This window comes from Aulostomus chinensis, chromosome 19 (assembly GCF_037954235.1).
Source record: "Aulostomus chinensis isolate RoL2024-O1b breed Wild chromosome 19, RoL_Achi_v1.0, whole genome shotgun sequence".
NCBI classification, from domain to species: domain Eukaryota; kingdom Metazoa; phylum Chordata; class Actinopteri; order Syngnathiformes; family Aulostomidae; genus Aulostomus; species Aulostomus chinensis.
Window position 1 is genome coordinate 15,904,764 of NC_141338.1, and position 27,971 is coordinate 15,932,734.

General features: G+C 41.5%; 1 protein-coding gene across 6 annotated transcripts in view; it reads left to right on the forward strand.

The window, feature by feature from the left end:
- cntfr (ciliary neurotrophic factor receptor) overlaps window positions 1-27,971 on the forward strand; it is a 244,636-nt gene that overhangs the window by 73,578 nt on the left and 143,087 nt on the right. For 3 of the 6 annotated variants that reach the window (XM_086187878.1, XM_086187877.1, XM_086187879.1), the window contains one exon: window positions 6,690-6,742. The exons of the other annotated variants lie outside the window; for them this stretch is intronic. The gene's annotated coding sequence lies outside the window, so the exon portion shown is untranslated. The remainder of the gene's footprint in view (window positions 1-6,689; window positions 6,743-27,971) is intronic. 6 annotated transcript variants of the gene reach the window in all.

Here is a 27,971-nt window from a genome sequence, read left to right on the forward strand (position 1 = left end):
CAAGCTCTGAGTACTTTAGACCTTAATAAGTCCACAGGAAAAAATATGAGTGGAGCTCAGCTCCAGTTTTTAATGTTTAAATGACAATTAAAAAAAACAACAAAAAAACCCCCCTGCTTCTTCATTTAAGCTCCAGGACTGGAGAAATGCTACCTCATCTGTCTGTGTGGTTGTTTTTGCCATGAGGTTGTGATAGGATGAAAAGTGAAAGGACTTATTATTACAAAGCAGCGACGTGGGGATCAAACCGCCGCCGTCACTCGGTCTGCTGCCTGCTGCTCCATTCCATGCTTCCAGCCACAGCAGGCTGCGATCTGCTTGTGACCCACATCTACAAAGCTTCTGATCCATTTCTTCTACATCTGAACACGGTTATGATTCTATTTCGGAGACCTTTGTAGAATTCTCAAATCACATGTCAGGAACTGAAGCAGTACCAGGTGTTTTGCTTGCTGTGGGGGGAAAGATATTATAATACTTATCATGATACACAGGTCACGATTCAATTTGATCACGATGTATTGCCACACGATACATTTTGCGCTACTTGAAATAGAAAATACAACCTGCTGTGTTCTTGGGTCCAGCAGACTGTTGTTGGGGTGGTGGGGTGTCAGGGTTACACCACCCACAGATGAAGCGACCCAACAAAAAAAGTCACTGAGAGCAGGAGGCCATGAAGGTCATTGTGTAACCATAAATGTTTGCTTAAATTAGACCTTCGGCACTTCTACGAGGCTCAACAGTAAATCTTTGAATCCATGAACTGCTCTCAGCATCGATCTGACCTCGGTGTAGTGATGCCGCACCTAGGCAGCAGCCTGACCCTGACACCCACGGCTTGCTAAGGCCAAAGCAGATCATTTCCTGCCTCTGTGTCATCACTCACAGTCATAACTTTATTCAGGCAATATGCAGGTCGACCCTCGAACGACTCCTCCATTATGGGGCCAGACAATGACCTCGCGTAACCTCAGTCTTCTCCCCATAGAGGTGTATTACATTAATGGCCCGTATTGACGTGCTGATTCTTTACATCCCAATAGAATGTATGCAAATGTTTTAGTCAATGTTCTTGGATGATGTTGAATGGCCTGTCAGAAATATGTGCACATGATAAACACAGTACACACTGCACTGTGTTTCATTTATTGATTTTTTTTTTTCCATCTACCATCTTCCTGTGCTTGCTGCCGGCAGCACAGCATCATTGACTTTGGCTGATGATGTGGGTGTGTGTGTGTGTGTGTTTGTGTGTGTGTGTGTGTGTGTGTGTGTGTGTGTGTGTGTGTGTGTGTGTGTGTGTGTGTGAGTGAGAGAGAGTGAGTGTGTGCTTACGCGTCTGTGTCTGGGTGTAGCTTGTGTGTATGTGAACTTTTCTGCGTGTGGGTGTGTGGGTCTTACACAATGCTGACAGTGTTTATGATATTTTGCAGTCATTAAATTGCCTATTTATGGAGAATGTGCAATAAATCATTTGAAATAACCAAACACAAGTGAGTGTTTATCAACAGGGGAAAGCTGTTTCTAGCCATGCACATCTCCAGCTGTAACACCGGGTTTAATTGTTTCACTCTCGATGAAACTACATTGAAATTTAATAGTATCAGTTGGAAAACGCCATGTAATGAGTGCAGCAGAGGCTTCGTTTACATGGAAATTAATATTCAGGACACTAGTAGGTTCACTTAATGGGCCCAATGAGGAACGTGGCGTGAATTGCCATAGAAACAGATGATCTAGTTCTAAATACACTAAGCATGATTGCTGCACATCACGTCAGGGTGTTATTATTCTCATTGCTTCTCCAGGTCCACCTTTGTCGCTTGCAATTGTGCGGCAGCCGCAGACATTATCATGCTATCAAGGCTTCACTGCACATATATTGATCATTTTATGGACAGCATCATAGATGCGCATTGATTGGATTGATTTATTTTAATGTTAAGTCATGAAAGAAAAAAAAGCTGAGAATCCTGCACTGATGTCTTAAGCAAAGATCGCTTGAGTTTTAAACGGATCTTAAATGTCTCTATGAACCTTGAATGATCAGCTTCAAGACTGAGTTGGTTGTTGAACATATTGCAAGAGGGATACTACACTCAAAAAATAATCTGTCATTTGAGCACAATTCAATTGTGTGAAGTTTTTCCACATAATAAATAAATAAATAAATATATATATATATATATATATATATATATATATATATATATAGCCCCAACTAAAAAATAAGTACTTTTTTATTAAAGTAATGTTTTACAATTAGTCCAACTCAATTTTATGAAATTAAGCTAAGACAAAATACATACTTTGAATAAGTCAAATTGATTTACATTTGTCCAACTCAAACTAACATAACCTCAATGTTTTGGTGCAACTCATTTTTATCCAATACAATAATTAATATTTTTTAAATATTATAATTATTATAATACATTAGAAAATGACTCTAAATTTACAAAAACACTTAAGACAAAGCTTCGGTGCCTTCATTTTTATTGTTTGAAACACATCTTTCAGACCAATAAAAAAAAGTGCCAGTAAAACATTATAAAAACAAGATTACAACATTGAGCTTTTAAAACATGATCTGACAAAGTCATGGTCAATGATCTCTCTTAACATGAGATTAGACCTTTTATTTTAGCTCCCCCCCCCCCCCCAGTCTTATCATATGAACTTTTTTTGAGTGTGTACTGTATGTAGCCTGGAAACAAGAACAAGAACACAGAGAGCAAAAAATATGTAAAATGAAATATATTTCCCTTGCTTGGAAACTTTTTCTCCTTCCAAAGTTTGATGGACTCTCATCAGCAGTGATTCATACGCCGTCTTCCCAAAGAGTACAGTGAGCATCAAATAAACACGATCATCTTGAACGTGGCTCCACTTCTGCCTGGATTTGTGCTCCAGTTTCGCCTCTCTGAATCATGGAAAATCATGGAAAAATGAAAATCGTGTGAGAATCGTAGATCTCAAATCTTGTGGAGAAAAATCAACATTCACATTTTAGCAAGAATCGCCCAGCAAAAGCTAGCCGCAGAACAGTTTGCTACTTTGTGAAATGGGATAGCACTGCGAGCCGCCTGATGACATACGTGCCCTGCAAATGCGCACTGAGCAGTCTGTGGTCTCTGAATTTAAACACGGCTCCAATGTACCAGCGGCTAGATTGAAGCGTGCGACTGGCCACTAATAGTCGCGTCGGTGTGAATGCAGCGTGCCATGTGCCGAGACACAGCACAGGTAACCCTTGCCACGGCCGCATACCCCCTCGCCCCCTCCTGCCGTCGAACGTTTCGTACCGGCAGACCAGCGACCATGCATCGCACTGCCACCCTCTTAAAATGATTGAAAGTTACGGGGACCGGCACCGTCCCCACTCGCCAAATCTTTTTCCTCAGGAAAAGCTAACCCATCCAACCCTGACTTAACTAATCATAAGTTTGCACGTTTTTGTCAACTTTTTCAGAATACACAATTAACAACAAAGTACATTCTAAACGACCAGAAACAACACACACTTACCAGATAATGTTCCCCGTCAATGAACTGTGCCTTGTGTCTCCATCAATGGTCTCCATCCGTTTCCGTGCGTGTAATGGAGGACAAGTACAAGGGAGATGACTTGTGGTTTTCAACTTGAATTCAATTTCTTTGCGTTTTCAAATTACATTAATTATAAAATTTGAGTTCCATGAATTAAATACAACAAAGCAAACACAATTTATATGTGCCAGATTTATAGAGGGCCTGAGTCATTTTTTTGAGTGTATGTGACAGCTTTAAGCCAGTGTAAACCCTCTTCTAGGTGTGAAAACTACTGTCTGGATTTACTTAAAGGCAGTATTAATTGAACCATTAATGAACTTGATTTTACGACTGACAGAGCATATTATTGTATTATCATTATTAGAGCATCAACAACCTGGAACTTGTGTTGCCATGGTGCAAACGTAATCTTTTTGATTGTGTGTGTGTTAGAGAGACAGAGAGAGAGAGAGAGAGAGAGAGAGAGAGAGAGAGACCCTGATCAGGTGGGGCTATAGTTAAGCTGTTTGCATTAATTAATGCCCCTGTTCCGAAATTTGCATCCTCTCAGTAGGTCAACAGACAAAAATAGCCCCTCCCATCTGACCTGCTTTTGAATTTGTGACCTCACATAATCTTTCTCAGTTTAGTAAATTTAGCCTGTGGTTTTCACCCCTGTCACCACCTCCATCTTTCACCTAAATGTTAACATAGGTCATCTTTGATGTTTCCATCTGTGTCTGGTTGTTTTGGTTTGTGAGGACAAGCTTCATTTCTGAAGGCACCAGAGGAGAGTCCGGAAATCTCAGGTGATCAGGACTCCAATGAAATTTCAAAGTCCATGTAAACTTTCCAAAGAAATTATTGAAAATATCAAATACCATATCTTTTAATGTCTTGAAAAAAACAATCCAGATCTTCCCAGATTCATCATCTTTTTTAGACCGTACCAACTTGAAAGCCTCCTTGGCAGGGTTAAAAGCAGTAGCAAGTGAAGTCTCTTATCAACACCATTGATTTTTATTGCCTTGCCCCACTAGCAATGCTAAATTAACCACTTTCGGTAATGGTTTCTGTTTCCAATCATTCATGTAAAATGTCTATGATTGGCATAGTTTATACTCCGTGCAATTATATTGAAAAAAAAACAAAACTAAAACCCCAAACCAAACACCTTTTCGTTTCCTCCTGTCGATTTTTGCTCTGCCTCGTGCTCCCAGTAAATGTAGGAGACCTTATTCCAAACCTCTTCTCTCATGTGGGAAGTTAAACATGTACAAGTCAGCCAAAGGTGAAATCCAGCCCTGCCAAGGGAGATTTTCAGCTTACGGGGTCTCAGGCAAGACTCCTCTGATTCATAAAGGGTGTGTAACAGTCGGCATGTGTGTGTATGAGACTGTGTGTGTGATCACTTGAAATATAAGGCTTCAAGTATTCTCATCCATTGAGGCATCGAACAATTCCCAAAACTCAAAGGGAAAGAAAATCCGAGGTTTTTTTTTTTTTGGTGCCGAAATAACTTTATACATGGCTGATCTAATAGAAGATATTTAACATATTGGATTAGAAAACACTGGGTCTTAGTGTTCCTGACAACTTGCAGATAAGATGTGAATTTCCTGAGCTGGAACTCGTAGGTGAAAGAGGGTCACAAAGTCAAAGTACAGGAAAGAGAGGAGAAATCATGGGGGATGTTGCCTGCTAGCTGAGACGACACAAGGATACGCGGACCCTTCCCTTCCCCTGCCATTCATTGTGGTAAGCTAGCTAGCTGTCAGCAGGTTTCTGTCGGTCTGATACACTCACAGGGGAATGAAGGAAAGCCATCCACAAATTTCCTGGAAAGCTGGCAGGTTCCTTTAATGGACATTTTTTCTGAAGCACCCACACAGACAAGACATGCATGCTGTACACCTCAGGGAGATTTGACGGATTCAGAACTAAAAACTGTTGTTCAACTTGACTGCATACAGGAAATTCTCCAGGGGAAAATAATTGAACTTTAACCTTCCTAAAGTATTATATATAAATAAAATTTAGACAAACTTGTCATTTAAATGACAGTGTGCCACCGTGCGGACACAGCTGACTTTCAAGGGAAATGGTGGGTTGAATTCATCTCCACACCTATGATTAATTTTGCACCATGCACTTGACTTGGCGTCCACATTATGCATTGTGTAACTGATTTAACCGAGTTGTAAAACTGGATACCCAGCGACATAAAGCAGCTCGACACAAGCCTTCAGACCTGGAGGGCATAAACACCAGGGACAGTACAGGGGCAAAGGGAGAAAGGTGCCTTCCCACCTCCAACAAAAGCCGCCATGAAATCAGCTCCACTGCCTCTTGCCTCCAGTCCTGAGTGTAATCCACCCGATGGCCTGCAGGCTCAGGGATTTAGGACCAGCTCTTATCACTTACTGTGAAGGAGGAGAAGAGGAGATGGTTCTCTCTGTGCATCGCACTGCTCTCCTCTTTCCTGCTAATCAAACCATTTATTTGTCCTTTTGTACTGTCATTTTCTATTTCCGTTATGTTGCTCTCTCACTTTGTGTTGCAATCAGTGCAAACTATTTCCCTCAACATCCTCCTCTTTCTCTTTCTTTTGTCCCATCTTTATCACCTTGCTTTACTCTCTATCTATCACGCCGTAAACCAATTTAGCTCCCTGAGCAAAGCTCCCAACTCTGCTGCCAATTCACAAAAAAAGACATCCAAAAGAGTTTCATAGATCTGGCAGTTAGGGACCACTGGCAGAGCTTTAATGAGAGATTAGGGGTTTAACTCCTGGATGTATCAATCATTTAATCAGGCTAATTAAATTATTTCAACAACAATTTTCAGTATAGTAGTTTAAAATGGAGAGTCTTGATAGCATGTAATGATGAACGTCAGACAAGCAACCAGATTATTCTTAACTCGTAATTTCAATGTCTGAGTATCGTCCATTGAGATTTGAGTGATGACCCACCGGGGAGGCTCTTGCTCAGTGTGTGTGTGCTTCAGTCCCCTGGAAGATACATGAAACTTAAGTGACATGTCCACTTACATCGTTAATTACTTGAAAATAGTTCTTTGTAAAAGGCTGCTTTATGGACTTGCTGCTGGTTACGAGAAACACCTTCTGCACTAATTGTGGCCGTCTCCCATAGGAACAACTGGCAAGTGAGGGGTCCCGGTGACTGCTAGCGAGAGGAAGTGGCTGGTCAGTGACCTTCATATCAAACTACAATTTTGTTGAAGCCGCTTATGGCGAAAATGTTCGTGCTTGCATGTGGGGAAGGGAATGGAAACAAACGTGAGACGTCAAAGCAGGAGGCGGCAGGGCTTCGATTATTCTCTTAACAAAACACAAGACTTTGCAGCGTGAGGCAGCTATTTGTGCCTGTTTTCCAAACTTTATATTTCTGTTTACTTTTTCATTTGGAACTGGAATTTAAACAGAGTCAAATCTACCTGGTGGTCACCTACCTGGTATTGTCAGTAGAGAGTGGAGTGTAGAAGCCGGAGAGCAGACACAAATAAGTAGACACTTTTGATAACAGCACTGCCACCACCTCAGACTGAAAGGATATATTCAACAAAAAGGCAACTATATGGTAACATGTCAAGGAAGTTGATATGTTGTTACGTTAGTCTTGACTCCACACTTTAATGTTGGTCGTCTTGTCTGTCAGTGGACGATATTTAGATGTTCAGGTCAAAATGGTGAGAGCACTGTCAAAATATCCAGGAAGTTTCCCCTCTTGGGTTTCTTTGCTCTTCTCCTCCCTGACGATTTCTTCTTAACTTTTTCATATTTTGTATGCCTCTACCATACCAGAACTGAATCACTGAGACTGCACGCCATTAAAAACACAAGAACAACTGCACAACCGGTGCTGGAGTGGTACCAGCTGCACTGTAGTTTGACGCGTAGGGCCACTAGCTGTTCTGTGCTGCATGTGTCAGCTTATTGACCTTTAATGAATGTGTATGGATACGGTTATTTTCTTCTTTTTTTTCCTTCTGTATCTGTTGTGTTTCTGCTTTGTATTGTATCTTATTTTCTTCTTGGGTTTTACCTAAAAACCTGAAAAACCATTTAAGTTTTATTTTTCCCGGCAGAGGTTTTGGCTTGTCCTATGTAAACCACCAATCTCCTCCATCACATCGGGGCGGAGGCATGACACTCAGCAACTAGCTAGCAACCAGCAATTAGGCTGAAACAGGTGTTTAACTGTTCTATTTTCTCTCGCTAAGTGCAACTTTCTGTCAGATGAATAAATGTCAGGCCTAGTGTCTAAGCACCTCTATTCTCTGCATTATGCTCCCCTGCCCCTTCCTCTCCCATAAACGAAGCACACACGCGCTGAAATTGCTCGATTCACCAGGTGGACCTGAACATATGGTTGAGGTGTCAAGTGACAACAATACCAGTGAGCGATGGCATCATTATACCACCTTTATGAAACAGCCAAGGAGTTTTAACCATCACAGGGAGGGTTAGTGAAGCAGGGCAAAGGAGATTGAGGTAAACTAAACCGCAATAAGATGAGGGGATAAAGAAAATGTCATGTCATTTGTTTATATGGTAAAACGAAGCTGAATGAAGTTAAAAGACAAAATCAAAGCGATGAAAATAGAAGTTTCTCATCAGAGAGCAGAAAGAAGAGTCAGCCAAGATGGTCACTCTCTGACCCTTGACAAGGATTGCCTGTGATCACAGCTAAGTGAAGAATTCTCACAAAGAGCCATTTGTTTTGATAAAGTCCCTGCCCCCCCTCCCCAAGAGGGGAGTAAAAAGAGGCCGGGAGAAAGAAATATAGACAGCAGCTGAATGGAGGGGATGAGAGGGGGCTCTCAGTGGTATTAGAGATGTCGATGAAAATGCTATATTGTTCCCCGTCTCCCGCATCCGTCTCTCTTAGTGTCTCCCATCCTATTTTGATGCATTTTATCTCTTCTCTTTTCATTAATGGTGTACTCACTTTAATACTGCCATTCTATTATTAAAATATATGTGCAATTTTCCCATCTCCCCCTCGTCCTCTGTTGACCTCCTGCCTGTGTTGTTATGTTGGACTTTCTCTTCTTAGTCTGAACTCTGTTACACCCTTAACAGGAGCAGAAACTGCTGGAGACTCTCATACCAGTCCAAACTGATGGCTCCAACATGCTGCAGCTCTCTGTTGTGCTTATATTCGCACATTTGTTCATGGTGTCTTCAGAAATAATGAAGAAACTAATAAAGAAACCACACATATTCCAACCTAAACCAAACACAGTTGAGAAAAAGTTTAGTTTTTCTCTTTGTCAAACAGATTAACCCCAAAGATCAATGGGTTCTTTCCGAGCACATGCTGCACCCCTCCATTAAGTTTGTAAAATTCTACTGTTTTATAACCTTGCTAAGAGAAAAACAATCACATAATCTACAGGGTGGAGATGATAAATGAATTAAAATACATTTAAAAACGAGTGCAGAAGAAATGTCTTGTCAGTCACCCAAGTTGCTACATGAACGCAATATGATGACAAATTATCACTGGAAATAAGCTGCATTATATCCGGTCATTTGCTTCCACTAAAATGAGCTTTCTGCATCGCCTCGGGACATCCCATTTAAACCCTATCAATTATAGACCTCCACCTCCCAGTCCGAGAACCAGGGAGACCTCTCTCATAGCCACAGAGCTATTGCAGTGGGATGATGGGCTGTCACAGTCTCCACATCCACCAGGCAAAGATGAAGGCGAGGTCAATGTCTGAAATGGGAAATCAAAAGTGAAAAAACTGTTACGGCGACAAGCTTTATTCTTAATTTGCTGTTGTGTGGTCCATTAGGAGGCCCTGGTGTAAACCTCTGATAAATGAGTTGTGGTCTTTTTCTTTCCTTTTAAAAAAAAATGTCCTTCAGCTGCCAAATCATGATGCTGTTAGAATAAGCGGCTGAAGAACGACAAAATCTGAATTCTAAAGGGTGATTTAGGGACAGGATCAATAGAACCTCTGTTTTTCTTACTGTTATCGTTGTGTCTTGTACATAAGCTTCACCCCCAGTCAAATAAGAAATGGAAGCTAAGCAAAGTCTCTCTTCTACCATCCCAACCTTTTCTTTTTCTCCACCCCATGTGGAGCACCTTCAGCTCATCACTCTCTTTAAACCACAGCAAACGTTCCATCCACGAGTAAAGCTAAGAAAGCCCCCCCTTTCACCTTGAAATGTGCTGCATTTCTGTCAAACCTTCTTTACCACCTTAAAAAGAATTACCTTTCTGAAGGGCGTGTCAGTCCAGGGAATCAGCAGATCACTCAGGCTGCAAATGCATTATCTTACAAAGGAAGGTGGGAGGACCGGGTGGAGATGAAGGGTGAAGATGATGGAGCTGAGGAGTGGAGAGGGTGATGAAGGAGGAGGTGAGGGATATGAGGTAAGTAGGATGAAGGAGCTGGCGGGGGGTGGATTGATGGGTTGGTAGAAAAATGAGTAGAGATCATGGGTGTCTGTGTAGGAGAGATGGTTAAAAGGAGGATTAGGACGATGCAAATCAAATGAGCAGGTCAAGGGTTAAAAAAATCAGCATCTCTCAATGACTGACATGGGGGGGGGGGGGGGGGGGGGCAAAGCTGAACGTTAGCCATAACTGAGGGGCTTAGACCTGCTGCAGTATTCTATATACATGTTCAACATTCATCCACTTTCTATACCACTTATCTGTTAGGGGTCTTTGGGGGGGGCTGGAGCCTATCCCAGCTGCCATTGGGTGAGAGGGAGGTTTCGCCCTGGATGGGTCACCAGTCCATCGCAGGGCTGTCAGGAGCGATTAGGGGCTCAGTATCCTGCTCAAGGATACTCGGACTTGGTCACTGGGGGACGTGAGGATCTAACGAGTTGCTGGACGGCTGCTCTACGTCTGAGCCATCCCACCTCTCATGTTCAACATATCCGGACATTTTACATCTCAGATGCCATCTCCTTAGGTTTTATGAGAAAATTATATGTATTTCAATTTTCTATTTTGTCAAAATCCATCAGTTGAATTTTGAGATATCCCGCTAACAGACACGCCATGCTCCATCATTTTGTTTTGGAGGGTAAACCAGAGTTCATTATCCCTCATGTGTTCTGCCTAGTGCCTGTGAAGACGGGTTACATACTTCTGGCTTGTGCTGGTTTGGGATCCGCTGTCTTACTGGAGGGCAACTCGCCTGGACGAACCCAAACTCCTCTCGTCTGTGTCTGTTTCTCTCTGAGCCATTCGTCTGTTTCTGCTTTGCCCTGTATGACATTTCTGAAGTGATGCCATTCAATTAGTTGTCAATCAGTTTGAGTGACCCCTCCTCCAGTTTAGAGAAGAGTAATCAACGTCGGTATCACGCCAGCGTTGTCCCCTCCACCTTCCAATGTATATGGCTCAAAACAAATTGCAATGTGTTGTGTAATGCATATTAGTACATGAGGATAATAAGAAGCATTACACTTGTTTGTGACGTGTGGATTGTGATCAGTGTTTAAGTCCTGATGTCAATTTTAAAATACACTAAAGCCTGCCCTTAACGTCAGCAGGGCAGAGTTGCTTTTTGTTGTCTTTTTGAACTTACAGGGTTAAAAAAAGCAGGGAATAATCACAGTTGGACACTTTCCATGAGAATTATTATAATTATTTATACTGCGGTATTTGCCTTGTTTTTATATAGACACCATAAGCATGTAGCAGGTTTAACACGCGCATCATGAATTACCTCACAATGTCCGGTTTATTTAGGTTAATACATTAATTCCCACTTACAGTATATACCCTTATTTTAAATATATTCCCATAAATTCCCATCCAAAACAAAACAACAACAAAAAAAAGCAGAAATTCCCAAACTTAAGTTCCTCCATCTCTGGAAATTTACTAGAATCTTCCATTACAACCCTACCAGCCACACTGGCGTCGTCCATCAGAGCAGTCATTCTATGTCATTTAATTTGCCTGGAGAACTGTGTCGTCATGCACCAGTGAATGATGAGGTAGTCATGACAAAATAGTATTTTGCTGGACTTTCAACTAACACGGTCACTGTAGCTGCTCCAGTTGACACGAGTAATAACAACATCACCTCTCTGACATCATGGTGACCGTTAGACATTTGGAGTTTCTGAGGAGAGAAAAACTTTACCTGAGGAGGATATTTGGGGCATCTCTCGCTCTCTCTCTCTCTGTCTGTCTCTGTCTCTCTTCGTCTTATCCTGCTTTCTCTTTAAAACATACACACACAGACGCTGGTAGACAGATCAATATAGTCTCATTTCACACCTTGTGCAACCAAAGTTATCCATGGCAGGGGCAGCAAAACACAGAAGGAACACAAATATAGATGGAGAGATAGGGAGAGGAGGGGTGTCAGAAACCTGCTCTAAATAGAGAGGTGAGTCCTAGAAGAGGTGTTGGAACAGTGACCCCTGGGTTACTGGGGGACATGGACACTTCTTCTGGCTAAATGGTGTGTGTGTGTGTGTGTGTGTGTGTGTGTAATTCCTTTCCTTGTCCTCTCCTCTTTTAGACATTAAGCCGACACTTTTATCCATTTGCAGCTTACAACAAACGCAACAGCAGATTACGCCTCAAGTCTTAAATCACCGGCATTACAAGTCTCTCCAAAACTAGGCGACACGAGTCAGTGTTGGTGCTCTTACAGAAGTCGTTTGACCGTATGGAATTACAGTCTTGGAGATGAGTCTGGGGAAGTTTAATAGAATAAGTCCTCTCCTCCTTTCCGCTGGTCTGATTTGTTCTTCTCGCTGCTCCTCTGGAGTGATAGATGCAGCGAGACACCAGCGAGCAGGTGGAATAGCCTCTGGTTTAATCTGGGTGATGTGTGGGCGTGCGTCTCTTCAAATGTAGACCATGTCAGCAGGAGACGGATGCTCATAGTTTGTCCTTGCACAGCCCCCTCCATTTCCTAATGTGTGTGTTCTTATGTGCATACACTCCTCCCACTTCACATCGGCTCCACTCGGCAGGCTGCAGACTTTAGTAATCAATATCTGTGTGTGTGTGTCTTCACGGGAGTAATGGATGGGAATCTGACAGCAATTGTCAGTCATTTCACACACATCTAAAATGGAACCCCATACGTGCATCCGCTCATTCAGATGTATGAGACCCAGAAAGCATTCGATGAGCATCCGTCTTTGCATCACCTCTCCCTGAGACGCCGCCGAACAATAAAAGCCATTACAGCCACTTTGCCTTACGCCAGTGAGCGTTTGTCATCCCATTGTGTTGGATTAAAACGCTGTGACATTACTTTTGTTCAGTCATTATTCATCCTTTTATGTTTACTTTCTTTTCAACAAAATGGCCTTGTAAGTCATCATTCACCAACCGGAATCCTGTTTGCTTCATGCCATTTTAAATCCCAAATTGCAGTCTTGTTTTCCTTTGTGATTTATTGTGTTGGGGAAGTTGTAGTTCCTCAGCCATCATCCTTTTATATGTCTAATTTAATAATATATCATCAACCTTTACACCTTTTTAATCGAACCACTCAGCTGTATCTTACAACATCCTCATACAATGTTGCACATGATGATTGAATTTGTCGCGGTGTGTGTGTTGTTGTTTTTTTTTTTTGCTTTCTCCTGTGTGCAAGTTGAGTGACAAGAAGTGAGCGAAATGCAATTATGGCAATTGAGGATTTCATCTTGAGGTGAAAAACTGCCTGCACACCCTCTGGCTGTATTTACCTCATCACACAGTTCGACTCATCCTATATAGAACGATGAGATGTTCATGAATGTGGGTTAAAAAAAACAAAACAGCAACCCCAAATCGCTCAATGAGACCGCAGGGTAAGAATATGCAACTGTAACGTGAAGCATTTAACAGGACATTTGTAGCGTGTATTGTACCGGAACTTCACGTTTCAGTTTGTTGAATTTTTTGAATTGTCAAGGAATTCAATCTGGTTGGCTAAAACGAGCCAAAATAAATCAGTGCACAATTCTAGCGTGGTTCACCAGAGTCAATTAAATGCTGACATTTGGTTGTTGCTTGTGATGTCAGGTGATTTGAATCGTCAGTAAACTTCTCGTGCCGGTGTTAATTTGATGCTCAACACTGACAAATACACGACGTTGACACTGTGTTGCTTTTTTTGCTGTCACTTAGAAAGTTGGGCATATTTTGATTTGTTGGTGTTGAAATTCAACATTTCAGACAAACATTAGTGTTACACAGTGTAATCCATCCCATAACACCCCCATCAATCAAATATTTGGGCACTCGTGAACTAATGAATCTGTTCTTGATTATTTTTTTTCCTCTCATTTTATCTCCAGGTTTTGTTGCAGAGTCATTGTTACATATTTCACACACACAGCAGGAGGATCTCAACTCGTTGAGTAGACATTTTCATGCAAATAATTCAAACCACCCACACACGCGCACACACACACACACACACACACACACACACACATACATACACACACATACACATTACAGCTCCTGCTTTCAAAAGATAAAGTATTGCCACCCTGGTCACTGTTCAGGTTTCAAGTACGGCTCAAAAACTCACGGAGAGTTGTTTAGGGACTTCTCTCCGCTCGGTTCGTTAGATATTTGGCTGAGCTACGTGGGAGACCAGTTTCTAAATCCTGGGAAAGAAAAATGATTTAAATATTGAATATCTAAGTGCTGTTACGTAAGAGTCTTAAATGAATTCATGATAATCGGTAGGCAAACATAGTCTCACAAACTGCACGCAAGCATCTTTGTGTTTGTGTGTGTGTGCGCGCGCGCGCATGCAACTTCATCTGTGCTGTCGATATGTGTGTTGCAGCTCAAGTCTGGAGTGAGGAGAAGAGATTTTTTTTGTTGTCTTTTTTTTTAGTTTGTTCTTTATCTTGCTGGGTTTCTTTCAGTTACTCTGTTGATCTCTGTCAAGTAACCAAGGACAACAAATGGATACACAGGAGAGACGACAGGAGGCGTCTTTTTTTTTTTTTTTTTTTTTTTTTTACTTCTTGTTTGATTTTAATTTACATGCTTATATACAAATGGTTTTATTGGTGGTTCTCAAATTACAAAAACATCTGAAGTTTTCATGGTTGACAAGCAACGAACATTCCTGCCCATCAGAAATGTTATGACCCTTCTCCCCAGGGAGGGACTCCTTGACAACAACTGAGTTGGAGAATGTTATCAACAGCCATAAGAATCTATTTTCCCCATGTTTTTTCCGGAATAAAATCTTCTATAAATTGAGCTATGAAGCAATCACCCCTATGGAAACCTATAAATATAGATAGCACTGAAACTGGAGAGTTTGGTGTCTGTAGGGCTGTACGTGATCTCTGGCACACAGAATCCTTCAGAGAATAAATAACTTAAATCAGATTTGACTAAATAAACAAAAATTATTATCTTATTCTCATTTTAAAGTTGAACTCGTTAAGCCCTCACCAGGACTGATGGACTGGATTATACCTTTTTTCCATAAGCTTACAATCAAGTGAAGAAACGGGGGTGTACTTAGAGGGAAAGAATGAAACATTGTTCAAATTGGCAAAGTAGTATCACCAGTTTTATTTACATTTCATTTCTATTTTGTGGCCCTTTCTGCCAACTGGAGCTAATTGACAAGGAAGACTAACAGAAGACAGAAGCCGTGAACACCTGGTGCTGAGTGGCTGGAAGAGTGTTGTTTGGCTTGGTCCAAGACATTTATTGTATCCCATTTCTAGTGCCAGGGGCTGTGGTGCAAACACACAAAGAACCCACACCTAGTGAACCATGTGGGGACGCTCACTGAATTTGACAAAAAGTGTATTGGATTGCAATTGTTGACCATACCTTTTAGATTACTACCTCTCCCTGTTGTCCTTGTCCTTCTCCTTCTCCCTCTCTCTCTGTCTCTCTCTCTGTCTCTGTCTGTCTGTCTGTCTGTCTGTCTGTCTCTCTCTCTTGCTCTCTCTCTCTATGTCTGTCTGTCTGTCTCTCTCTCTCTGTCTCTCTCTCTCTCCACTGTTATGTTTTGTTTTTGTATTTTGCTCTGACGGGCGTGACCGTAACCTTCGAAACAGCCTTGATGGGATATTTTTCCACAGCAGGTCATTTAGATGCAGCTGCGTTGGATGTAAGGTGTGCTCACCAGGGCCAGCAGTGCCGATGCTTGGCCGAGCCCGTATAACGGATTGCATTGCTAATAAACACTGAAAGGGCAGAAGCGGACCTGTAAGGGTGTGTGTGTGTGTGTGTGTGTGTGTGTGTGTGTGTGTGTGTGTTTATGTGTGTGTCGGGGGGGGGGGTAGACAAATGGGAAGAGAATGCTGATAGTTCAGTCAGGACCTTGATGAGCCAAGCGTTGTTACAGCAGCACATGCAGGTGCACTTACATGCTGAACACACAGACATACATGTGCATGCTTAATCAGATGTGTACATGTTGTCCCTTGAGCACCAGCAGTAATGCTATTCTTTACCTACACCCTCTCTCTAAAATAGAGGTACTTTTATGTACCTAAAATAGAAGAAGTATGTGTGGCCGGGGTGGGGTGCTCTTAGAAAGACGACCTGCTCCCTCCAGTTCACTTTTCACCCTTTTGGTTCATCATAAGGTACAACAATGGCCTGTTGAAGACTGTTTTTCTACTTTTAGAGTGGCAAATCTTCCTTTGAAGGAACCTGTGGGTACAGAACTGTTGTTGTCACACCTCCACTTTCATGCCTCTGTGCAGGCTAAAGCTGCAGACCATAGGAATTAGGCTTCTTGTACATCCCATTTATTGTGAGTGTGACATCTTGACGGCGTCTTCACGACATGTCTTCAAATTTGGCCCGAAGCTCCACTGGATGTAAGGAAGAACTTGAGCCACAACTGACACAACTTATGCCCAACCACAGAAATACATCTTTAATAACCTTAAGGAAATTTCCCCAAATTCCCCACAAAGGTCAACTGGGACTCAGGGATGTCCTGAAACTATTTTGGTGGTCAAAGGTGAAAGGTCAAGGTCACTGTGACAGGTATACATTGAGTCCCAGAACAGGAACTCTTGACTTCCAGTGTGTGCGGTTTGTTTCCTCTTTCTCATGAGTAATGACTTGTTTGAAAATAACCTCTCATTTGAAATCACACACTTACTTACCCAGCTCGCACAATACATAAATAACTTGTTACTTTCAATAATCATACGAGGAGAGCCAATTTCAACAATTCAACAAGAATTCCAATGATTCCTCAGAACACCACCCCAGGCAGATGGAAATGAACCTTTATTTATTCGAGTAATGTTAACTGAGCCTTTATGTTTCTTTCAGCAACGCTTTAATTCACATTTACACAGTAATGCATATTAACAACTGGGAGCTGCCTTGTGAATACAGCGTTGTGTTGTTGGCCACGGGGCTGTTCCACCGGAGCAGATTGGGCTTCGATGACTCGCTCAAGGGCATCTTAGAAGTAGTTTGCTGTGGGAGGGAACACATTTGTGTTTTCCGCCCACATCTGAGAGCCTGAATTGGCAAATTTACATTTACACAGCCTCGCTTTTCAGTTACAGTATATCATTGTGTGCTCGTGGCCAAATAGCTACTTTGAATTTGGTCTCATTGACATCCCCATTGGAGCTAATATCTGCTGTAAGCCAAGCTTAGTCAGACTATACAAAGACAAATCAACGCTTATATTATAGACTGAGACAGATTTACATTCGAGGCTTGTCACTGTCCCTGCTTACTCATCGGTGTATCATCATCATAGCGATTCCTCAGGGAAGTTCAGGGCTCCACTGTGTGAAAATAGGAAATGCTGTCATCAGCGTTTACTGGAGGACAGCAGAGAGAGAGAGAGAGAAAGAGAGAGAGAGAGAGAGAGGTAAACAGTGGGGGGATGGAAGGACTAAAAAGAAAACATGGTGACTGACAGAGGTGGTAGCAGATGAGAAAGGTGAATCGAGAGGGGCAGAGATGACGTGGCGAGGATGACAGCGAGGAGATGACGGAAGAGGGGAGAGACAGACAGCTGGAGTTGAATGTTGAATTGCAGCATCACTGGGAGACAGAACGAGAGCGTCTGACAGAAGGCGTGCCTATAGGGCTTGTGGGGAAAAGACACACTTGACTGAGGTAATGAATGACTCTGTGCTGCGTGACACACACACATAGAGACAAAGGGTGAGCTTATATAATGACATCAGTGTTAAGTCAGCAATGACTAAGTGTAGTCGTCCAGAATGGAGCAGCTCAGCAGTAAATGACTCTTCCTGAGGCTACTAAGCAAACAAATGGGATGTACGGTGACGTCCTGAGTGCTCAGCAGGTTTAGGTGCCTGTAGTGTTCTCATTATGTTTTGGGGGGCAATTCTAGCTTATGGCTGAGATAATGTTATGCAGGCAGTAAAACACAGATATATTACCCTCAGTAAATGCCAGCAGTTCGGTCATAAATTCAGGTGTGATATGCTCATAGTGGCTAATGTGGTCTAGTGCTGCTTTAGCCTCTGGCAGTGATGACATCACCTGAGCAGATCTGAACTCAGATTTCTCTCAGCTTCCTCTGAGCCTGTCATGCTTTATAAAACTGTTAGTAGTACTGTAAAGAAGGACTTTGATATGCTAAACTGGTGTAGCCCTCTTCAAAGCAGGGGTGCCAGGCGGGACGTTTACAGTGTTGTTTGTTCTTAAAGATAAGACATTAATCTCTCAATTACAAGGAAGAAAGAAAGTGAAAATAAGAGTTATTAAGTATTAAATGACTGGGTTAACAAAACATAAGAAGAGAGACTATTTACATCCTATTTGTGCTAGTTATTTTATCAAGACTCACGCTACCACCATATTTTTGAACAGTTGAGTGTATTCAACATTAAATGGCCCAGTTCAGTTGTACAATAAAGACACGTAGTCATATTTTAAAAATATTTTAATTGACGTATTTATTTACAGATGAATAATTCTCAAGATCCCTCTGTTTTTCTGTTGTTAGAATTTATCAATTGGTACTAATGATCAATGTTGGATCTTAAATTGTTTGTATGTTGATCTTTTTCAATTTGTTTCACCTTTTGTACATAGATTCCTTCCTCACAGAAGACTTACGATGAGATCATGGTGGAATAAAACATTGTATTTGGAATGTTGATTATTGCCTGCAATGAGCACAAAACTATGACTCACGCATACAAAATACACATTTCTCCTTTTTCTTCAGTGCTTTGTATCAAGTGAGAAAAGCAAAGGACGCCAAACACAAACACACACAGACACACACACAGGCACACACAAACACATGCAGACACACACACAGGCACATGTTCACACACACAGGCACACACACACACACACACACAGGCACACACACACACACACACAGGCACACACACAGGCGCACACACACACACACACACACACACACACACACACACACAGAAACGACTATTTCAGTCATGTATTTGCTCCCAGCGAGTCAACAGACACTTAAGTGTCCTTCAGTGAATGCTCCAATATGGTTAGTGTATTTATCTGGTCACTGAGGCTCCTGGCCACCCAACTTACAGCTCATGTGTGTTTTCTGCTTACCTACCCGTGTGTGTGTGTGTGTGTGTGTGTGTGTGTGTGTGTTTTCATGTGTATGAACAACTTAAAATGCATAAGTGTGTTTCTGTGCTCATCTTGCTTATGTATTTATCCACCACTTATAGATTTGTCCTCCTGTCATCCTGCCTTCTTGTGATTTTTTTCTTATACATTTTGTGTGTCTTTTTGTGTGTGTGTGTTTGTGTGTGTATTTGTGTGTGTGTGCCTGCGTGTGTGTGCAAGCATGCTTAGAGGGCCACCCAACTAATAGACAGACCTACATGGAGGCCTAGGAATCAGCTCTGCAAATAGCTTCTTGTGGTGAAGACCAGAGGACAGATGAATACATAGTATTTGTGTGATGTGTGTGTTCTGAGTGTGTGTGTGTGTGTGTGTGTGTGTTTTGAGTGTGTACGTGTAAGCCCAGTCTATGCTGCTACTGTAGCTGCTAAAGCGGCTTGGCAAACAAGGTAGAGTAAACGTACTGTTTTTGGTTACCATCATATGCTGGAAACACTTTTGCCTTCATGCAGTCACACACACTCACACACACTCACACACACACAAAACCTGTGCTCTTCATTTATCTTTGACGTTCTTGTCTTTTTCGTTACGCTTTTTCAGATTCTCTCTGCTTCAAAAGCTTGTGTGTGAGATCAATAATCTCTACTTTGGGGGAAAACAAAAACAAATATTCAATTACAACTGTTATTGTGTGATATCAAAGATAAATAATGTGGTCGATTTGAAGTTCTCTTTCAAAGCTCCATCATTAAACACAAACAGAAGACTTTCGGGCAAAATCAGTCGGACATGAAGATGCAGTTCTTCAGACAGTTTTTGCACTTGTGAGACGGTGTCGCAGGGACACTTATCCTGTTGGCGTTCCCAACCAAATAATGTGTGTTTCACGTGATGTTGCATCGCCGTCCCCTTATTTAATGTAAACATTTTATCGTATTTTAGCATTCAAAAAGGAGTTGGTGGTTTCTGCTTCTCTGTGGATTTAGAAGTTCGAGGCTCCTTTATGAAAAAGATCCAACATCTAAGAAACCAAAAAAAAAAGAAAAAACAACCCAAAAAAACACTCAGGGTAAACCATAAGCACACATGATTCTACGCTACAAAAACAAAAATGACACGTATTCTGCAGTGTCTTGCATTTAAAATGTTCCTTTTTAGTATCCTTAAATATCAGTTTCCTTTGCTATCAAGCAACAGTGCTAACCGCTGAGGCTGTTCAACTCCAGCAAACTTTCACCATCAACAACCATTTTCCCAGAAGAGGAGCCACATCTGCCTGGGTGATGGCCAGTAAGCTGCTGGATCACGGTTCTTGTTAGACTTCACTCTCTTTCTGTGCTAGACAGGCAATTATTTCCTACAGTAGTGAAAACTTTGGCTCATTATTCTGCTTTTTTGTAAAGTTTTTTTTGATGTAAAATTTCAGAATTGTAGTCGTGGGGAATGTAGTTGAAGTCGGACTTTCCACTGATGACTCAGTTGTGATTCCATACTGTGGCGACAGAGTATTTCATTTTCTGGCCAGCAATGCTAATAATGTTAATAATAGATGTTCCAGAGCCGTCGTGTTACATTGAACTACTGATGGACATCTTACAGTCACTCGGTTTATGAGGGGGATCAGAACACGATTCCCTAAGTCCACAGGTCATGACGACCCTCTAAAGTCTCCCTGTGAAGACGTTTACTGGCCACTTCATCAAATAACACCGATGTCAGGGTGCAGCATGTCTGTGTCAGGTTCAGGAGCTGTATATTGGAGGAAAACAGTCACGTTTAGGTGCGTGCAACTGTTTTTCATGTACGTTTGATTCCTAAATGTTCATTCGATGCCATTGTTCAATGAATAAATAAGTTTTAAAAAGTTTAATAATTATTGAAAATGAATGGATTCCAGATATACATTTTATTCTAAATCATTGGCAACGTACGTAATTAAAAACCCCAAACTGCTGTGGCTGTAGGTTGCTTGAAGTTTGTTGTTTTGGTGTCTTTTGACCATTGCAACCATTGCTGGTTGTACTAAGCAAGCAATTTAAATCAGATTTATTTATTTGTGAAAAACTGATGGAGTCGTAAAGTTAAAAAAGTCAAGAGATTTATGGGAAATTGGAGTTGTAAAGGGGAACAAAGTTTCTGGTAAATATCAATAAACTTTCTTCATAGGAAGTTGAAGAGTGTTTTTTTTTTTCCCCTCCATGGATTCATTTGGGATTTAGGGAAATGAACCACTACATGGAATACTCAGCACATCATTGATATTTGAGGTAACCAGCAAATACATTCATTTTAATCAACATTCATGTTTTATGTTGTTTGATGGAATAAAATTCTACTTATACGTATAGTCACAAATATCATCTTGAGAATGTGAATATTTGCATGCATTTCTGCTTAAGATAACATACCATAATATACCAGTATTTATATCACATATAAAGACCTGCACCGGGTCAGTGGTACTGAATTTGGGAAAAGTATCTGACCAGTGACGACGTGTATGTGCACACACATTTGGTCCACTGTGGGCAAGTCCTCATCTCTGGTTCTGATTAACTCCCAGTAAAAACACTTCTGTTCAGAACATCACAGCCCGTACATCACACTCTCCCACATACAAGACACACACGCACACACAAATGCACGCACACACTCACGCACACACATTCACGTATACGTAGCAGCTCCTGGAGGCTCGCTACTCACAAAGGGGAGTCTACACCCATCATTCAAAGCCTTATAGGCCTTAAGAATGCTGACACGCACGTGCACACACACACACACACACACACACACACACACACACACACACACACACACACTATTTCAATCGCACGCAGGCACACAGACACACAAAGTGCTCTGTTTTCTTAGCTTTGATACACTTATAGAGTTCAGAGGTGAGAGGGCTGGAGGTAACACCGTGTTTTTCCAGAGTTTCTAACCACCTAAATCTGCCTCTACACACACAAGGAGGTCCAGATGGCTGGGTGGAGACAAAAACACTCTCACATGCACATATACACCCGCAGTCATGCTCAAATGCAACTCAAAACCACACAATAAGCACGCACACATGAGAGATCCGCTACCTGACACAAGCATGATGACTTCCAATGATGCATCAAGTTACATTTACATTTTTGTCAATGGCCATCTCCAGATTGAGCAAAGTTATTGATCCAGCCCACCTGGCTCAGAATACTTATCAGACTGTAACTTCCCAGGGTGAGCACTGCTCCATGAGGCATTTTATGTAGTGACCACTTGTGAAAAGCGAATAAACGGTAAATACTGCAGGTCCGCGACGTTCCAGCTCCACAGCCGCAGCACCATAGGGTACATGATGCATGGTAGCTGACGTCTCCAGGTCCTCTTAATCTCAGCCAGCAGAGCGCAGTCACATGTGATCAATGGCTGAATTTATCACTCTGAGCAAGACGCTGTCATCCACATGCACATGAGAGGGAGTGTGTATGTGTTAACATATGCGTGTGTGTTCACAGGCTCGACCCATGCTACCTCTCGAGATACGATTGACGTTGTCTTTAGTGGACAATTATAGCCAGAACGACTGCGGAAAAGGTCACAGCCATCCAGCTATCAACACTAGGCACCAAATGCCAACTGTGCACACCACTGTGTTTGTGTTTGTGTGTAGGTGTGTATACGCCTGTGTGCTGAGTCCAAAATGCCAGCAGCAACACTATCAGACCCCCCCCCCCCCCCACACACACACACACACACACCTCAGTGTTGTTGGTAATCTACAGCAATCCCGCATGATTGATGAGAGAATTAGTGTTGCCAAGCAAAGCAAAGCATTATGGGACTGAGGAAGTTGTAGAATTGGATAGGGAGCACGGCATAAAATGCTACGGTTGCAACCGTTACATGTGATTATATGTTGATGTTTGTGTGTAACCATGTGGTCCAATAGGATTATCAACAGAAGAGCTACGGACAAGTGGAGAGCCATAAGTCGATATTTTGCTGCATTTATGGCCATCGGGATCACATATACGGGAAGCTTGTTAACATTTGAGATAAAATACTGCTCAATTCCTTTGTGGATGAGCACCTGTCGTTAACGGTCAGCACTGATGCTTGAATACATATGAATCCACGTAGTGATGTAACATTTTTCCAACATTTAATGAGCAATACTGAAGTTAGTGATAAAAACTAATTTCTGATGCCGGATTTAAATCATGAGTTGGGCCGGGACTGTGCTACGCTCCCGGCATCTCAAACATCGGGGGGAGGATCTTCATAAAACTCATTTGAAGTCAGTCTTTTTTAGAGGCTACCAGTAGAAAAACTGTCAGCAGTCGTAATAAATACTGTCTTCATATTTATGTTGCATAAACCATATTACACAACTACACCTTGTGGTTATTTACACTGATTGCCACACTTAATATATTTTATCTCTTGCCTTCAATGATAATTCCATTGAAAGTTCTTCTTATAATTAAACAAGGACCGGAAATACTGCTTAAATGTATTCGGTTGTAGCCTTGCCAATACTGCCCCTGCAAGATCCCCATTCTTTGCAAAAACTCAGTGACTTGTGAAACATCTGGCTTCATTTGCTGATTGTTCTTTAGCAAAAAATTTGTCCTCGTTCAACTCACAAATCAGTCCTACAGACGGAGGCAAATACTGATTTCTACGTGTTACTCCTTGCCCCTGACATCTATTTTGTTCCTACTTGTAACTGTCGATCGTCCAGGCTTGCAAAGACTTAAATATTACAACTGAAACTCAACAGATGTCAAGGGGAGATTCAAATAACTGACTGGGTTTCCTACCTGACTATATTAATGGTTAAATCATTCCTTCAGGGTGGAAGAACATTTCAAAAACCGAGGCCTGTTGTCTTTGAGAGTTTTTTTTTTTTTTTTTTTAAAGCCATCTAGTTTATACATGCATAATATTCAGTTTCAATTCGGAATTAATTTGCTTTTTCATAATTGCAGTGAATTACTAACTAAGAATTTTATAATATAGACTTTTCAGTCATATTGCCGATGTACACTTCAAGCTATATTCCTCAAAATACTATATGGTACAGCTGTGGTCCTCGTCCAATATGCCAGTATAAGCCTCTTGAAACCAGTATTTTGGATGTTTCAACCTTGAATGTAGATAATTGTCTTGAAGTAGTCCCAAACATGTCAGAAGTCAGTTCTGTCAGTTCATTGAAGGGTGCACATCTTATTTCTGTGGCCAAGATCCTTTTGAAGTGCAAGTGTGTTTCCTGCATTGGACATCTTACCTGAGAACAAGGTTTAACTTTGATGATGAAATGAGAATATTTTCCCTGAAAGTACCTGGAATTACTCTTTCTTTGTCCTTGTCCCTTCTTTTGAGAATTCATCATGACTTTGTGTATCTTTCTAAAAACTTTTGGGCCAAAGAATAACATACACACTCTCCCTTGCAGCCATATTAGGCAGTCCTTCCTTTTTGTGTTTGCAGCCCATGTCTCCAGATGTTGAGTTGCATCGATGTAACGCAGTTAGTTAAGCAAAGCAGGAAGGGAAAGGTGTTATTTTACAGACTTTTAATGTGGCCTACTACGGTGCCAGACACACAGCCGACCTGCAGACATGTCCCAGCAGGACAATGCACCACTGTCTCAACATCATATAGTCTTTAATTCCCTGTTGGTTCAACGTCAGTAGATACTCCACGGACATTACTGACTACTTACAGCCTTTAAAAGTTTATGACTTTGTGCTCTAAAATAGAACTGATCTGTTTTTCACGTGATGAATATGCCACTTTGAAATAAAACTCAGCTGATGCCATTATGAACAATTCAAGTCCTCTTTTGTTAGCTTCTCATGTCCATTTGATCGCTGTGGTTGCTCTTTTTTACTCTTGCTACAAATCAGAGAGCTCATTTATTACCCAGCAGAATGCTTGTCCTTATTTTCTCTGCAAACATAAACTATGAACTATTTCTGACAGCCTGCTGACAGGGGGAATTTGGGTCTTTTTAAAGGAGAGGAATGGAGCGAGAATGACTGTGGATGTGAATGCTTTTGTTAAAACAAGGCTACTGAAACTTACTGGATGTATTGCTTTTAATGCACATGAAGTAGTTGGATGAAAACTTTCCTCCTCACACCAGAGCCAACCATTGAATCTGTGTGAATTTGGACATTTCATATTTAAAGAAAAATTAAACGAAAGAAAAAAAGAAAGAGAGTACTGTACCTACGCCTTTCTCCAAGAAAAGAATGCTTCTATCTTCACAAACACACCCCGGCCCGCCTAGTGTATTTTCCTCCTGGCTTTCCAATTTAAATGCAAATGATCCCAAATCGGACTCCACAAAGACGCAGAGGCAAAATCATTTGACGCAGCGATGAATTATATATTTTAATTAAGCAGCCAAAAGAATCACGCCTATTCAGCCCTTTCCCCTCCAATAAGAAATGAATAAATAAATATGGAAGAAGGGGGAAAGAGAAGAACGGGATAAATGGGAGGGTCAGGGCAGGGAGGGAGGAGGTTTTGCATTGAGTTTGTGTGATTGCGCCGCTAACCGCCCGTGGGCTGTCATTATGTGAGCAATCTGAAGCTGTCAGATTTCAAAACGGTATTGTTTGCTGACAGACAGGCTAAATACACCCACAGTCTCGAGCATTCACACACACTCACATTCACATGTACAGAACGTTTGAGAGCACACAGACAGTTCAAAATGTGCTCACACATGCAGACACACACATTTTGATGGGCAAACCAGCACTTAGAAAATGAAGAGCCAAGATGGGAATTGTGATGGTCTGACAAGGGAAGCAATTTTAATTTCACCCCCTGTCATTCTCCGCTATATCTGCTCTGATGAAATACATATGAGCTGCCAATCACTCACACACAAACACAGACTCTCACACACACAAACACACAATCTACCTCTCAATCAAATGCATACGCGCAACATTTCAGTTACTTTTCTTTTATTCAAGTCACAAAGACTTGTATTTGTTATTGTTTTTTGGAGTTTTCAATATTCAATTAAAAAACACTGTCCATTTTGAAATCTTGAAATCTGTTTGAACTTGAATGACATGGTTGAGTATGTATGAATGAAGCTAAGAACATCATCTGCATAGAAACAATCTTTACAGCCTTGTACCCATGGTTCTGGTGGACAAGTCAACAAGCCAAATTCCCCAATGTGGGAAGGATGGAAATGAAAAATGTTAATGTTCATGTTAGCATCAGACCTGTGTTGTTTGGTGACCCCATGACCCTCCCTCCAGCACCAACAGTTGCCCCAGCAGAGCATCTGCTTTGCAAATGTGTTTCTGATGAACCCACTGAAGTTTATTTATGGATTTTGTTTTAACTCTCATACCCCCTCCGCATTGCATGTAACCCCCACATCCACAGGTTTACAAACCCTTACCTTTTTCAGTCTTGTTTTCCTGGCTGTTTCTCAAACTTGGCGCCAACAGAACGATGTCAGACCATTGCTTAAACACAGACAGTTTCAATTTGTGACCAAGATGACAAAACGTTGGAGAAGTTGTTGGTGCAAGCAGCTTGCTTTCACTGACTAAATGATATATACGGTTGTTACTAGAGCCCCGACAATTTGTCAGTCTGGATCAACAAATTACTGAAGTCATCTGTGTTTTATGTTTACATCAATCCTGAAAGGAGCTGAAGCTAGAGATAAATGCCAGTCTACTGCAGGGACAGTTGACCTGGGAGTTTATGACAATTAACCCCATTCCCATTAGAGACCAGAGCCAGGTGTTGGCAGGTGCCATCCTCTTCTTTTCTTTGTGCGTGTGTGCGTGCGTGCGTGCGTGCGTGCGTGCGTGCGTGCGTGTGGGGAGAGAGAAGCCTGGGTTCCTTCACTTAGGCTGCTGCCCAGCGACCCAACCCTGGATAAGCAGAAGAAGATGGATGGAATTGGGGCTTAAAGCCATGCTGAAAACTGATAAAACATACATAATGAAGATTTGAACATTTCTGATATTGTCCCGTCTCATTTATTAGCCAATCAAAATTTCTTTTGGATTTTACTGTTATCTCAAGAGCTGATTATTTCAGACAGTTACTGCAACGGAAGAAAAAGAAGGAGCCTTTTAAGATCTTAAATTAGAATCAAGCTGAGACCACAGGAAGGCTGAATTTGGGGAAATGGTCCAAAATTCATTTTGATGTTAAATTGAGTTCTGTTACGTACATGAGAAAACGGCTGGACTTAAAAGGGAGATTTTATTTAAATGTTGATCTGGGCAGTGTTGTTATCTTAACAGATTTTATGATATCATCTACTTTAAGTTGCTTTGACATCTCGAATCAATCAATACCCCAGACTCAGGGCTAGTTCTGGACAGGGCAGTGCCTGAGAGTACTACAAAAAACTTTCATCATTCTACTCGAGCAATTTCATACAACATTTTCTTCTGCTAAGAACATTAGTTTGTACATTCATGAAAACATTACCAAGTGTGTTTAATGTCTTTGACTGTTTTATTGAGTTTTGCTATTTTAGTCGGGGTGTAAAAAGCTTTTTCATGTTCTTGCATGTCGCACAGAATATGTTTCCTCATTCCTGTGATGGTTAAACACGGTGTAATGGTGTCCACGCTCAGCCTTAACAAAGGAAGAGAGAGGGAATGAGGGATATAATGTGATGACAGGGGTGGAAAGAAAAATAGGGTGTAGGGAAAAGAATGAGAAAGCATGAATAAAGAGCAAGGGGACAAAATTTGTAAAAGAGAATACAAATGAAAATAAGAAAAAAGCTTGCTGAAGCTAAAAAAGAACACGGTAACAGGAGATGACAGTGGTTTGTAACAGTTGGGAGACTTGCATCAAAAG